General features: G+C 41.8%; 1 pseudogene; it reads left to right on the top strand.

Moving 5' to 3' along the window:
- The first annotated feature begins 6,337 nt into the window (after positions 1–6,337).
- Positions 6,338–7,968, top strand: LOC139049252 (uncharacterized; annotated as a pseudogene).
- Positions 7,969–14,135: the final 6,167 nt, after the last annotated feature.

Raw genomic sequence — 14,135 nt, 5'->3', positions numbered from 1 at the left:
AAAATACAAAATAACACTAAAGAACATCAGTTTAGCCTGAGGTGTTGTCTGCAATAATGTATCTGCATTGGTATTGCAGACTATAGTTGGTTGGTAGCTGAAGGAACTTAATCTAACGTTTCACTAAAAAATATTCGTCGGAATATGGTGTCAGCACATGAAGACCACGGCGCTCAAAGTGTTTTGCAACATTTCAGCAGTTTTTTTTAAGGAAGTGTTCTGAAGACTAACGTTATTTTGCATCTTAAGAGGAGGGAGTGAAAAATTCAACAATTATGTGGGCGTGACGGGTATCATGCCCTATTTCCATGCATCTGCTGCAACATATGGAACACAACTATCAGGCACTAACGGAGGGTTCTGTAAACTTGTTAAAGTAAGCGAAGTTTACTAGAAAATATGCCACGCGTAAATCACATGAAAATAATGGAAATACAATACCATAAAGTAGAAACTAGTAAGAAAAAAGTATACTGTGTATACGTATATAGCAAGCATAATAAATAATTTAATACAGCAACGACTCTGCAAATGGGTATTTCAGAATAAAAATTAGCAAATGAACACTTCTTTATTGTGTGGAGAATACGAGACCTAAGGGTTTGGAGCGAAAATAAAATGGAAGCTGTATTGAATGCAGTCAGATGTGCACTCTGGTAAAGTATACTTTGAATGAAGTGTTCTTTCTGTGATTTAGGTATGACAGCGTAAGGGTTAATGCTAAGTGCTAGCAAAATATTTGTGATGGACGGTAACTGGGACTGCAATTTTCGGTATCCATAGATGATTCTGCTAAAGAGAATGTGCCAAGGTGAAGCCCGACAAAAGTGGCATGTGTGTGTGGATATTGGTTAGTTTAGAAATGTTCTGTAGTAGTGCACCATTTCTCTATGGGTCTTCTACGTCAGGCGAATTACAGATATAGGTAGGTATTTAAAAGGAGTCAACCTAAATTCTTGGAGCAAGGGATTACTGTTAACCATAAAGAATGCTGACTATGATGCGAATTGCTTTCTTTTGCAAAATCTGCATTAAGCTTAAGCCGCAGTGGTGCACCAGGTGACCAGCTGCGGTGCATCCAAGGTGACTGAAAAAAGACAGTTGCAAACAAGCAGCCTGATTACCTGGGCTGGAGTAACCTTCATTAGCATGCAGGCTTTGGAAAATTTGCTATTTTTATGACTGACTTGTGAATTCTGTGACAAGAGGTTCGTAAAATTTCACTTGCGCACTATTTCACATGTGGGATAATAGTGTTATCTAGAGATTTGGTTTGCAGTTTCTTTTACTACTGTATTTCTTGTTCTGAAGAAAATAGCTTTAATTTTTTGTTTGTTAATGACGAGTGAGTTGGCAGTGCTTCAATTATGGTTTTTTAATGTAGCACTCATAGACAAGAGAATTTTTTGTCAATAACTGCATTCAGAAAAATGTTGCCTATGTAGCAAATGTCAGTGCTGAATTTATTATAGAATTGTTGATATAAAGATGGAACTATACCGGACCTAAAATGGCACTTTGAGGCACTCCTGCATTGATTAATAAGAATTCAGAATTGGTTTCATTGATCGCTGTAAATTGGATGTGATGATTAAATAATTTCACATGAAGTTTAGAGCTGTACCGTAGACACAATATTGCTCAGGTATTGAAGGCAATGTTAAATGGTGAAGACTATCGGAACCGAGCAGGAAATGCATAAATATGCCTATTGACAGTATGTTATGTTTGAATCCCTGCAGTATTTTTTTTTTGTTCAAGGAGCGCAGGAGTGCATGAGTTGGAGACCTGAAGTGGCCAAAGCTGAACTGCACATTAGATAGAATAAAATATACCCCGCAGTAGGTATTTCTTCAGGAAATCAGTTTTTCTATGCTTTATGACATACTCGCAAGACCAATATCGATAATTCAGTGCGAAGAGGTAAGTGACTTCTAGGCTGTGTCCTTTTAGCAATTTGTTTTTGCTTGCAAATAAACAGTGAACCTTGAGTAGATGCCGTCAAGAATCTTGTCATGAGGAGCTTGTATGGGAACATGCAAGATGGCATTATCATTTCACTTGTTTTTGCATGTTTGCCGATTTTCTCATGGCCGCACTAAAGGTGACATCGGCACTTTTGGTACTGCAGTAGTGCAGCTAACGAATCCAGTCTAATTTATTCCTCTTTAGCGTCCCTTTTAACGTTTTGCTTTCGAAGAAAAATTGCATTTATAAACATTGTATACACAATCAAAGTATGTTTAAGTCAAGGAAGTTCGAAAACTGAGCATCTGGCTACAAGCAATGAACTGAAAACGATAGAAGAAATTTTAACGAATATCAAGGGACTAGTATAGGTTGAACAGGTGAAAACAAGTTTAGCTTATATTTCGAGACAAACCATTTATAGCCTATTTATAGCCTAACCATTTATAGCCTAAAAGCAGTTGAGCTTTGCCGACCATGTAATGTGCACAGCTGATAGCCACCAAGGGAAACACGTTGAGGATGGCAGAAAATTAGGTATGACAAGTATTGGAAATCTGCAAGGATATAATGACATTGGTTAACACAATACATGCAACTGCCACACGCCTTGCAGTGGGCGTTTCATAGCTTGGTTATTATTGCACTGACACATATTGCATTTCAAATTTTATATGCATTATCAGTGCAGCAGAGATGAGGTGGTTACAGTTATGATGGCTTAGTCAATTGGTTGCATTTTGCTACATTAATGAATGTCGGCGTAAACATTTTGCTCCTACAATGCTTTCACAATTATTTTTAGTGTTCTTTCATCTGCGTACAGTGCATTGCAATGTGATGATAACAATGCTTTATCTTGTAGGCAGCACCAGCGCGGATGATGTTGAAATGTTTAGGTAATTACTGCTGCTGGTTTGCTCTTTTCCGCATTGATGTGGCATTACACGAGTCATTAGTAAACACAATCAAAAAGCTGTAGCCGAAAGCATACACACGCAAGTGACTTCACTGCTTGTTCAACAAGCGAAACGTTCAGGAACGGTGAACAGCCTTCGAAGTTCAAACTGAAAAAAACATAGTCCTGCAGTTGTAAATACAGTTGATATTATAACGAGTTGGAAATGTTAACATACCGTTTACACACGAGGAACCACCAGATTGAGGTTGCTGCTCTATTGCAGGTCTTCAGTTGCTACACTGCCTGTGCTACAAGACAAAAACATGCACACCTTTTATACATGGTTACTTCATCTCTAAACAAGTTCAAATGAATTGGCAGGTCGAGCAGTCTGCTTAATGTTGCTAACACAAACCAATGCCACATTACAGAACAGATAACTGCGCTAGTTCGCAACGATTCATTACAAGTATGGCAGCGCAACACAAGATGAGATCAAGAAACAGCAGGACGGGAGCCTATCAAGGTTAGCACATATGAAGGAGCGCAGGATACTACAAATCACAAACAGAACATAATTGTCAACAAGGCTAATTGGTAGCGATTCATAAAAAGTGCGACAGACAAGAAAAAGGAAGTAAAGAGGAAGGGTGCCCGCCCAATTTACTTCCTTGAGCTCGTCCTCTACTGCACTGTCATACTCGTAACCAATGTCAGATTATTGCATTCACCAAAATACTGTCTACAGTAAGAGCTCATTGTTTTTAATCTAGAACTGTATATGGTAGCGCAAGAAAGCCCTTATCTATGTTTGTTGAGGCAATATCTAAGCAAAAAAATTGCTTTAATGACAAGCCCTCAGTACAACCAAGGTCAATATTAAACATTATATTTAAGAGTTATGGTATTCCAGCTAATACACACTTCTGTGATGCAACACCTAGAAAAAGTTGTTTTTCCGAGCAACATTTACCATTAAATATGCCAGTTACCATGAATAACTGCTGAAGTAGCATGATGTTGTGCTAGATGAGGTGTACATATATCGAGCGCATTTTCACAACAGTTGGGGAAAATGAGAAGCTATTTTTGCAGCGTGAATTGATATGACTTTCTGAGCCATTAAAGCATCCATGGCGTAGCACTCTGTAATGAACAATATGCCCCAATGTCTTCGGTTTGCAAGAATAAATGGATGTGAGAGAGCAATCCCTATTTTGCCATGTTAACTAGTTCGAACAGCTGTTTTATGCAAACCGTGCAGAATTACAGACACATTGTAGTTACACACACAACAAAGTAGTGTGCTGGGTATCATACCTGCTGTGCCAGATGTTCGGCTTCAAATGGCTATAAAATAAAAACGGAGTGTCCGTGTTCAGAAACGACAGGAAAAGGATCGTCCCTAATACTTAGCATGTCTTTGGGTGGATTCTGGCCGTTCACTTTTCGTGAGGCACATTGTAAGCACACTGCAACCTGACATTACAGTGCAGCATTTAATATAATTGGGTGCCATAGGGAGAAATGGCATGCATGTCTACAGTCGCACAATACGGGCAGACAATTGCTATAACAAATACACAGAAGATAGACATAAAGCAGCTAATACGCATGTCGAAGTGAAAAGGTAAACGCTCCCTCATAAGGCATGTATTTTGCGAAGATGTCTATTATGGCGGATGAACATAACTTTCAGCCTCCAAGGCAAATGCCCCGTAGAACATAAGCACACTGCAACAAAATCTAGACTTATTATTATGTCTTTGGTTGTTTTAGGTGTTTTTTTTTCTGGAACAATGACATATACACATCAAGCGCACATGCCTGATAAAAGCAGCATTTGGCGAGCATCGCCAGCCCAGCTAGTAAGAACATGCCAGCGCAACGTTGTTTGGGTCAGTAACTTTTCAAACGGTTAACTGCGATACTCGCTACTTTCACCGATCCGCTGCGTCCCTACGAATCAACTGTTTACACTAAACGAATCCAGTAAACTGATTGTTTTAATGCAGGTTCTCTGTCAACACTATTGTTTCAGTAGTACTCCTGGTTGCGCACTGCTAAGGAAAGAGGCTAGCAACTAATCGCAGGCACGTTAAAGAAACCCAGGTGGTTATGATACGGAGTCCACCTCATACGGGATCCTGTATAATCGTATCCTGGCTCTGTCACGTGAAACACCAGAATTTATTTTAGAGCGCAGCTCTTTGGCGTCCGTTCCTGGGTTTCGCGTCGTCGTCGTCGTCGTCGTCGGCGTTGTCGGCGTTGTCGTCGGCCTCGTAACCAGCTCGCCGACGAATCTGCTGCTCCGCCGCCGCGCATGCGCGCTGTCGGCTCTCCGGGCGAGGGAGGATGATGGAAGGGAGGAGGAGAGACTGTGGAGGAGGGCTGGCTACACAAATGGCTCTTTGGCGTCCGTTCCTGGGTTTCGCGTCGTAGCTCGCCGACGAATCTGCTCCGCCGCCGCGCATGCGCGCTGTCGGCTCTCCGGGCGAGGGAGGATGATGGAAGGGAGGAGGAGAGACTGTGGAGGAGGGCTGGCTACACAAATGGCTCTTTGGCGTCCGTTCCTGGGTTTCGCGTCGTCGTCGGCGTTATCGTCGGCCTCATAACCAGCTCCTCCCCCCTTTCATCCCCCCAGCGCTAGCAGCGACCGACTGATACCGCTTTCGTGAGTCCGCTACCGCACTCACGAAAGACGTCGTGCACTTCCTGCAACTCGCATTAACCGTCCATCGATCCACACCGATGTTAGTAGTGGGGGACTTTAATGTTGACATAAAGACAAACAGCAATTTCCTAACACTTATGCCGGAGAACATCCCGTTCCTCTCGCTCCTAACGCGTCCCACGGCTGTGACAACCTCGCGAGGCACTTGTATAGATCTCGTCTTTGAGAATCAAGCATTGGTGTACCAAGTCAAACATATATCAGTCTATTTCTCCGACCACAAAGCTTCCTTCATGACTGTCAAGAACTGTTAGTGGAGTCTTTGTTAAAGGAATACGTGTGAAAAATAAAAAAAAAATCTGTGATAGCGCATACATGTGTTGCTCGATTTCTTTGCCTCAATCTATCGAAAAGGTGAAACAGCTTATTTGCTGCGCTCAAATTTCGCATTAGGAAGTAACGTAATCGTCGGTAATTTTTTTAACCTGTCACAGAGGTATTAAACTCCAACAACATTGCCGGGGCAACATAACCAGTTTGCAGCAGTTCAAGAATTCATACAGAGGGTTGGTGCAGTACTTAACAAAAACTTACCGTCCGCAATAATCATCGAGGCGAAAAGAATCTGCGGAGTTGGCGACGATCCCCTGGATTCCAGCGTGCCGCTATTGGCACCCTCCAATGGTCAGGCGGCGCAGCGATCGGCTCAGCCATCAGCGCCACCGTGTCAGTTCTGCAAAACGCTGAGGCGGCCGCTTCTACGACGGCATGCTTTTGCGGCACTCGCTTGAATCATGTCGGTCGTGCTGCATTGCGGTTTTAAGGCAATTGAAAACGTCGAGGCTATTTCCGACCATCGACGCTTGAAAAAGGACGCCAGCTTTACGGCAACAATAATGTGTATCGTGTCAGAGAGGTGAACGGCACGGATATCTCGGCGAAGTGCTTGTCACAACAAGGCAAGTAGGCTTACGACGTCGAACTCCAAGTAAGTTGACAAATAATTATTTTATTGCACTTGAGTGTGCACATACGGCTGTAGAGCTTTTCCAACTGTCATTTGTAGCTTAATTACTTCGAACGTGCCTTGCATATCTCACTTCTAGAAGTTTTGGTGAGTTGTGAACGATAAGCAAGAACAAAAGGGAAGGCTTGTGTCCCCGTCCGTCTCTTTTTCTTTTTTGTTCTCGTTTATCGTGCGCTACGTATCAGAAGTGTACTTGCACCTCGCTTCCGTGTCGCATGCTCACGCTTTCGTTCCCGTCGACAGTTCGCTCGCGATGTACTGCGTATGCGTGTGCCACCGCGCGTCATGCCTAACGCTCACCTCTTTTTTTCGTTCGCCGTCTTCGTTTACAGCTGTCGATCGCGCCTCGAACTGTACTGAAGGGGACGTGTACGTGCCGTTAAGGCGCCCTCGGTGACTGTAAACACTGCGCAGCGGTGGTATTTTACATCAAGCTGCACGAGGACGTGTCGTGTACGAGTGGCCCGCAGTCATGGGGGAAACCATCGACGAAGCCCGACCATGACGACAAAGTGCCACTGAGAAAGCTGTTTGGAGGTAGGATGCTCTTGCTTTCTGTTCTATGTGCTTTCGCTATATTATTTAGCCTTTTTATTCTAGCTTGTGTTATGTACGCGCTCCGAATTTTTTCTGTGCAGTCTGCACGTGAATAGAAACAGCCGAGTTTTTCGCTAAAGCATCATAGCAATACAAATTTACGAAAAAGAACTCTTAATTACTCATGCAGTGTTCATTACTATATACACGCACATAATTGCTATTTTTTTATTTCACGAAGTGCAATTAAAGCATGCCTTTAGAATTTTCTTGCCTGAACCAAAGATGGGTCACTTATGAGGGAAAGTGTATCCTTTTTACTGTGCAACCTGACATAACCAAGTAAGCAGTGTTTTCCTTCCCGCTTCTTCGCTCGAAATCTACTCCTGTACGAAGTCAAATCCGTCTTTCTGTGTATTATTTTAATGCCCTATCCTCTTTCATGTCCTCCTGTTTGCAGATAACAACAGTCCCTTTGTGGGAAACAGGCAGCCTGCAGAGCTGCCGCCTACCTACATCACCCAACATTTCGGGGGCATTGAATCCCCTTTTACAACTGTACTTAAGGAGATGGAAAAAAGTGAAGCGGAGATTAGGCGTGGCGAAATTCTTCATCGAATTTTCGAAAAAGATCGAAGAGCATTGCTGCATCAAAAGCTTAACATACTGCTTAAGTCACCCCATAGACACCTTCACATGCTGGACGTGCTAGGTGACTTTCCAAAAGTAACCATAGCCCCAAGGAACCATCTGCAAGGGCTGACACCAGAGGAGAGGGCTTTTTACAACGATTTCGTTGTATGCGAGTCGCTTAATGAGCTATGCGTGCTGACTGCTGGGCAGTCAAGTTGTCCGAGGTAACAATGGTTCAGAAAGCATTGCATAGGTATATTTCTGACATGTTCGTTTCGTTATGTTTATGTTGTGTATATATACGTCTATGCAGGTGGCGCAAGGAACGCAAAGTGCGCATCAGCAGCACAGCAGCTCACACAATTTTGCGTACCCGCAGAGGCCCTAAAGAGATTGTTCACAGCCTTTTCAAGTCCAATTTTTTTTCGTCCGAGGCTACAACATATGTTACGTTAAGATTGTTGGATCTAATTAAGCAATATAAGTTACATGTGTGTGTTCTATATTAGGAATACGTATGGAGCCAGTGGCCAGGACGGACTTTGAGCAGCAGCGTGGTGTCACGGTGACAGAGGTGAGCATGTCACTTGCGTTATCTGGAGAGCTAAGTACAGCCTATTTTGTGATAAATAAAAAACATAATAGTTGGAATCATTTTCAACTATGCAATATTTAATGTTACAGTACATGTCGTCTCATATCGTGCTGCATATTGTCGCAGGCAGCCTATAGGTGAACTGACAACATGTCAAAGTACATTGTCCTCTTTTAAGCTGATGTGCACAGCATGACAGTGGACCTGAAAGGCACGAGGGAGGCAAGTGCTTGCCTTTGTTGTGCCCTTCTGTCCATTGTTGCACTGTGCACCTCGTCATGGATTACCAACTATCCCAGTCTCGCACTGTACTTCTTTTATACATCTTAGTCCAATTGTACTAATGTTGTAAAACATGTTTTATTAACCCATTATTTTGTCACCATGTGTACATGTACATATTTTTCTTCGTCTGGTCCCTTGTGTTCTCTGGCGCTGTTTTATTACGGATATGAACCAACTAGCCTAAATATACATCTTGACTGTTAGGAAGCTCGAGGAAATGTTGACAATATTGAAATAAGTAATGGGGAAAGAAATAATCTGTGCAACAATTTTTGACTGCGTAACACAAATGAGCAAAAAATGACATTTCAGGTGGGCCTGTTACTTCACCCGCAACAGCCATGGCTTTGTGGAAGCCCTGATGGAATTTTTTCTCTCTCTGGCGAGACATGCTTGTTGGAGATAAAGTGCCCACACAAATGCATTGACAGAGGGATGTTTGACGATTCAGGGCACAGCATCCTTGACTATGTGCATCATGTTGATGGAAACCCCATACTAAGGAAGTCGCACAGATACTATAGACAGGTCCAGATTTTGATGTACCTGCTTAATGCAAAGCAGTGTTTCTTCTTTGTATATTCAAAGAAGCAGAGCGTGACCATGGTTGTCGGTAGGGATGATGCTTTCCTTCAAGAGGCCATTCCAACTCTTGAACAATTTTATTTTCAGTGGATATTGTGTGAACTTGTGAGGCAACAAAGTTAGTAGAATGAATGATGCCTCGCTCTAGAGTGGTACTTCTATTTAGTGAATAGGGTTTTTCAACGCTTGGTAAACAAGCGTTGAAACACTTGCTATTATATGTGCAATTTTTTCTTTTTTCCGAGAGACAGAAAGTCCTCCCTCAAGTTATTTACTTGTAAATATAGTACACCGTATGGCATAAGCGTTTTGGTGCTATCAGTGTATCAGACGCATGACTTTGTGCTTAGCAGCAACACACCATAACCACTGTGTTACTGCAATTTGTGGGCAACTTAAGGACATACTCCAGCAAAACGCCACGGGTAGAGATATATATATCCGAATTTTTTGTACGCATCTTGTCACGCATGGTAAATTGGTGTACTTATTCTTTAGGCAACCAACCAGACTAGTCATATTGTGCAAAAAGTGATGTTTGTTTACTTGATTCTGCCTGTCCTCGTATTCATTTCACAGCAAAGCATTATCTGTACTTCATGTAAGCCTCCTGTGATACAAGTCACCAGGGTCAGGCATGCGTGGTGCTGCAGTTTTTTTTTTTCTTCAGTGGCATTAGTATTACAAGAGTAAATGCTCATCTGAATTTTCTGTACGCATCTTGTCACGCATGGTAAATTGGTGTATTTATTCTTTAGGCAACCAAACAGACTAGTCATTGTGCAAAAAGTGATCTTTGTTTACTTGCTTCTGCCTGTCCTCATATTCATTTCATAGCAAAGCATTATCTGTAATTCATGTAAGCCTCCTGCGATACAAGTCACCAGGGTCAGGGATGCGTGGTGCTGCAGTTTTTTTTCTTCAGTGGTATTAGTATTACCGGAGTGAATGCCCATCTGAATTTTCTGTATGCATCTTGTCACGCATGGTAAATTGGTGTACTTATTCTTTAGGCAACCAACCAGACTAGTCATATTGTGCAAAAAGTGATGTTTGTTTACTTGATTCTGCCTGTCCTCGTATTCATTTCACAGCAAAGCATTATCTGTACTTCATGTAAGCCTCCTGTGATACAAGTCACCAGGGTCAGGCATGCGTGGTGCTGCAGTTTTTTTTTTCTTCAGTGGCATTAGTATTACAAGAGTAAATGCTCATCTGAATTTTCTGTACGCATCTTGTCACGCATGGTAAATTGGTGTACTTATTCTTTAGGCAACCAACCAGACTAGTCATATTGTGCAAAAAGTGATGTTTGTTTACTTGATTCTGCCTGTCCTCGTATTCATTTCACAGCAAAGCATTATCTGTACTTCATGTAAGCCTCCTGTGATACAAGTCACCAGGGTCAGGCATGCGTGGTGCTGCAGTTCTTTTTTTTTCTTCAGTGGCATTAGTATTACAAGAGTAAATGCTCATCTGAATTTTCTGTACGCATCTTGTCACGCATGGTAAATTGGTGTATTTATTCTTTAGGCAACCAAACAGACTAGTCATTGTGCAAAAAGTGATCGTTGTTTACTTGCTTCTGCCTGTCCTCATATTCATTTCATAGCAAAGCATTATCTGTACTTCATGTAAGCCTCCTGCGATACAAGTCACCAGGGTCAGGGATGCGTGGTGCTGCAGTTTTTTTTTTTCTTCGGTGGTATTAGTATTACCGGAGTGAATGCTCATCTGAATTTTCTGTACGCATCTTGTCACGCATGGTAAATTGGTGTATTTATTCTTTAGGCAACCAAACAGACTAGTCATTGTGCAAAAAGTGATCGTTGTTTACTTGCTTCTGCCTGTCCTCATATTCATTTCATAGCAAAGCATTATCTGTACTTCATGTAAGCCTCCTGCGATACAAGTCACCGGGGTCAGGGATGCGTGGTGCTGCAGTTATTTTTTTCTTCGGTGGTATTAGTATTACCGGAGTGAATGCTCATCTGAATTTTCTGTACGCATCTTGTCACGCATGGTAAATTGGTGTATTTATTCTTTAGGCAACCAAACAGACTAGTCATTGTGCAAAAAGTGATCGTTGTTTACTTGCTTCTGCCTGTCCTCATATTCATTTCATAGCAAAGCATTATCTGTACTTCATGTCAGCCTCCTGCGATACAAGTCACCAGGGTCAGGGATGCGTGGTGCTGCAGTTTTTTTTTTCTTCGGTGGTATTAGTATTACCGGAGTGAATGCTCATCTGAATTTTCTGTACGCATCTTGTCACGCATGGTAAATTGGTGTATTTATTCTTTAGGCAACCAAACAGACTAGTCATTGTGCAAAAAGTGATCGTTGTTTACTTGCTTCTGCCTGTCCTCATATTCATTTCATAGCAAAGCATTATCTGTACTTCATGTAAGCCTCCTGCGATACAAGTCACCGGGGTCAGGGATGCGTGGTGCTGCAGTTTTTTTTTTCTTCAGTGGTATTAGTATTACCGGAGTGAATGCTCATCTGAATTTTCTGTATGCATCTTGTCACGCATGGTAAATTGGTGTATTTATTCTTTAGGCAACAAAACAGACTAGTCATTGTGCAAAAAGTGATCGTTGTTTACTTGCTTCTGCCTGTCCTCATATCCATTTCATAGCAAAGCATTATCTGTACTTCATGTAAGCCTCCTGCGATACAAGTCACCGGGGTCAGGGATGCGTGGTGCTGCAGTTTTTTTTTTCTTCAGTGTTATCAGTATTACCGGAGTGAATGCTCATCTGAATTTTCTGTATGCATCTTGTCACGCATGGTAAATTGGTGTATTTATTCTTTAGGCAACAAAACAGACTAGTCATTGTGCAAAAATTGATCGTTGTTTACTTGCTTCTGCCTGTCCTCATATTCATTTCATAGCAAAGCATTATCTGTACTTCATGTAAGCCTCCTGCGATACAAGTCACCGGGGTCAGGGATGCGTGGTGCTGCAGTTTTTTTTTTTCTTCAGTGGTATTAGTATTACCGGAGTGAATGCTCATCTGAATTTTCTGTATGCATCTTGTCACGCATGGTAAATTGGTATATTTATTCTTTAGGCAACCAAACAGACTAGTCATTGTGCAAAAAGTGATCTTTGTTTACTTGCTTCTGCCTGTCCTCATATTCATTTCATAGCAAAGCATTATCTGTACTTCATGTAAGCCTCCTGCGATACAAGTCACCGGGGTCAGGGATGCGTGGTGCTGCAGTTTTTTTTTTTCTTCAGTGGTATTAGTATTACCGGAGTGAATGCTCATCTGAATTTTCTGTATGCATCTTGTCACGCATGGTAAATTGGTGTATTTATTCTTTAGGCAACAAAACAGACTAGTCATTGTGCAAAAAGTGATCGTTGTTTACTTGCTTCTGCCTGTCCTCATATTCATTTCATAGCAAAGCATTATCTGTACTTCATGTAAGCCTCCTGCGATACAAGTCACCGGGGTCAGGGATGCGTGGTGCTGCAGTTTTTTTTTTTTTCTTCAGTGGTATTAGTATTACCGGAGTGAATGCTCATCTGAATTTTCTGTATGCATCTTGTCACGCATGGTAAATTGGTGTATTTATTCTTTAGGCAACAAAACAGACTAGTCATTGTGCAAAAAGTGATCGTTGTTTACTTGCTTCTGCCTGTCCTCATATCCATTTCATAGCAAAGCATTATCTGTACTTCATGCAAGCCTCCTGCGATACAAGTCACCGGGGTCAGGGATGCGTGGTGCTGCAGTTTTTTTTTTCTTCAGTGGTATCAGTATTACCGGAGTGAATGCTCATCTGAATTTTTTGTATGCATCTTGTCACGCATGGTAAATTGGTGTATTTATTCTTTAGGCAACAAAACAGACTAGTCATTGTGCAAAAAGTGATCGTTGTTTACTTGCTTCTGCCTGTCCTCATATTCATTTCATAGCAAAGCATTATCTGTACTTCATGTAAGCCTCCTGCGATACAAGTCACCGGGGTCAGGGATGCGTGGTGCTGCAGTTTTTTTTTCTTCAGTGGTATTAGTATTACCGGAGTGAATGCTCATCTGAATTTTCTGTATGCATCTTGTCACGCATGGTAAATTGGTGTATTTATTCTTTAGGCAACCAACCGCACTAGTCATTGTGCAAAAAGTGATCTTTGTTTACTTGCTTCTGCCTGTCCTCATATTCATTTCATAGCAAAGCATTATCTGTACTTCATGTAAGCCTCCTGCGATACAAGTCACCAGGGTCAGGGATGCGTGGTGCTGCAGTTTTTTTTCTTCAGTGGTATTAGTATTACCGGAGTGAATTCCCATCTGAATTTTCCGTATGCATCTTGTCACGCATGGTAAATTGGTGTATTTATTCTTTAGGCAAGCAACCAGACTAACCTTTTATTTTGCAAACAATGATGTCTTGTGAAGTGTAATCATGCATACTGTGATGTCTTAGCTTTGCTTCTCACTTGTGTTTCCTAGTCAAGCTTTGTTAGTTACGCAAGCTATAAGTGCTCATGTACGTCTAATAAGCATTAGAAAATTTCTGAGGGAAGTTTGTGCATTGAATTTTCCGATCTGAGGCAACACCTTTTCTTTTTACATGGTCAACGAAAACTGCACCCACATATTCATGCTTGTGAAATGAAGTGGGAACAATAAATACTGATTGTAAAATGTCCACGTGTGTCAAAGTTTATTGGCAGATTAAAAGTGAGTACATCTTTCTGGTGTCTTAAATCTGCAAACACCGGTGACAGGATTCAAGCAAGACAGGTGCCCTTTGTCCGACTAGAGCAGTTGCTCAACCACAGTATCGGCCAATGGAATTCGTTTTCACTGTCTAAATGTATGCACCTTGAAACATGTACAGAGAAAATCCGTGAATAATGTATCAACTTAAATTTGACATGCGAACAGGAAAGAAACGGATCATAACGCCTG

The sequence above is a fragment of the Dermacentor albipictus genome, chromosome 8, assembly GCF_038994185.2.
Source record: "Dermacentor albipictus isolate Rhodes 1998 colony chromosome 8, USDA_Dalb.pri_finalv2, whole genome shotgun sequence".
NCBI classification, from domain to species: domain Eukaryota; kingdom Metazoa; phylum Arthropoda; class Arachnida; order Ixodida; family Ixodidae; genus Dermacentor; species Dermacentor albipictus.
Note: the sequence above shows the minus strand (reverse complement) of the source record. Positions and strands in the feature narration are given on the sequence as shown.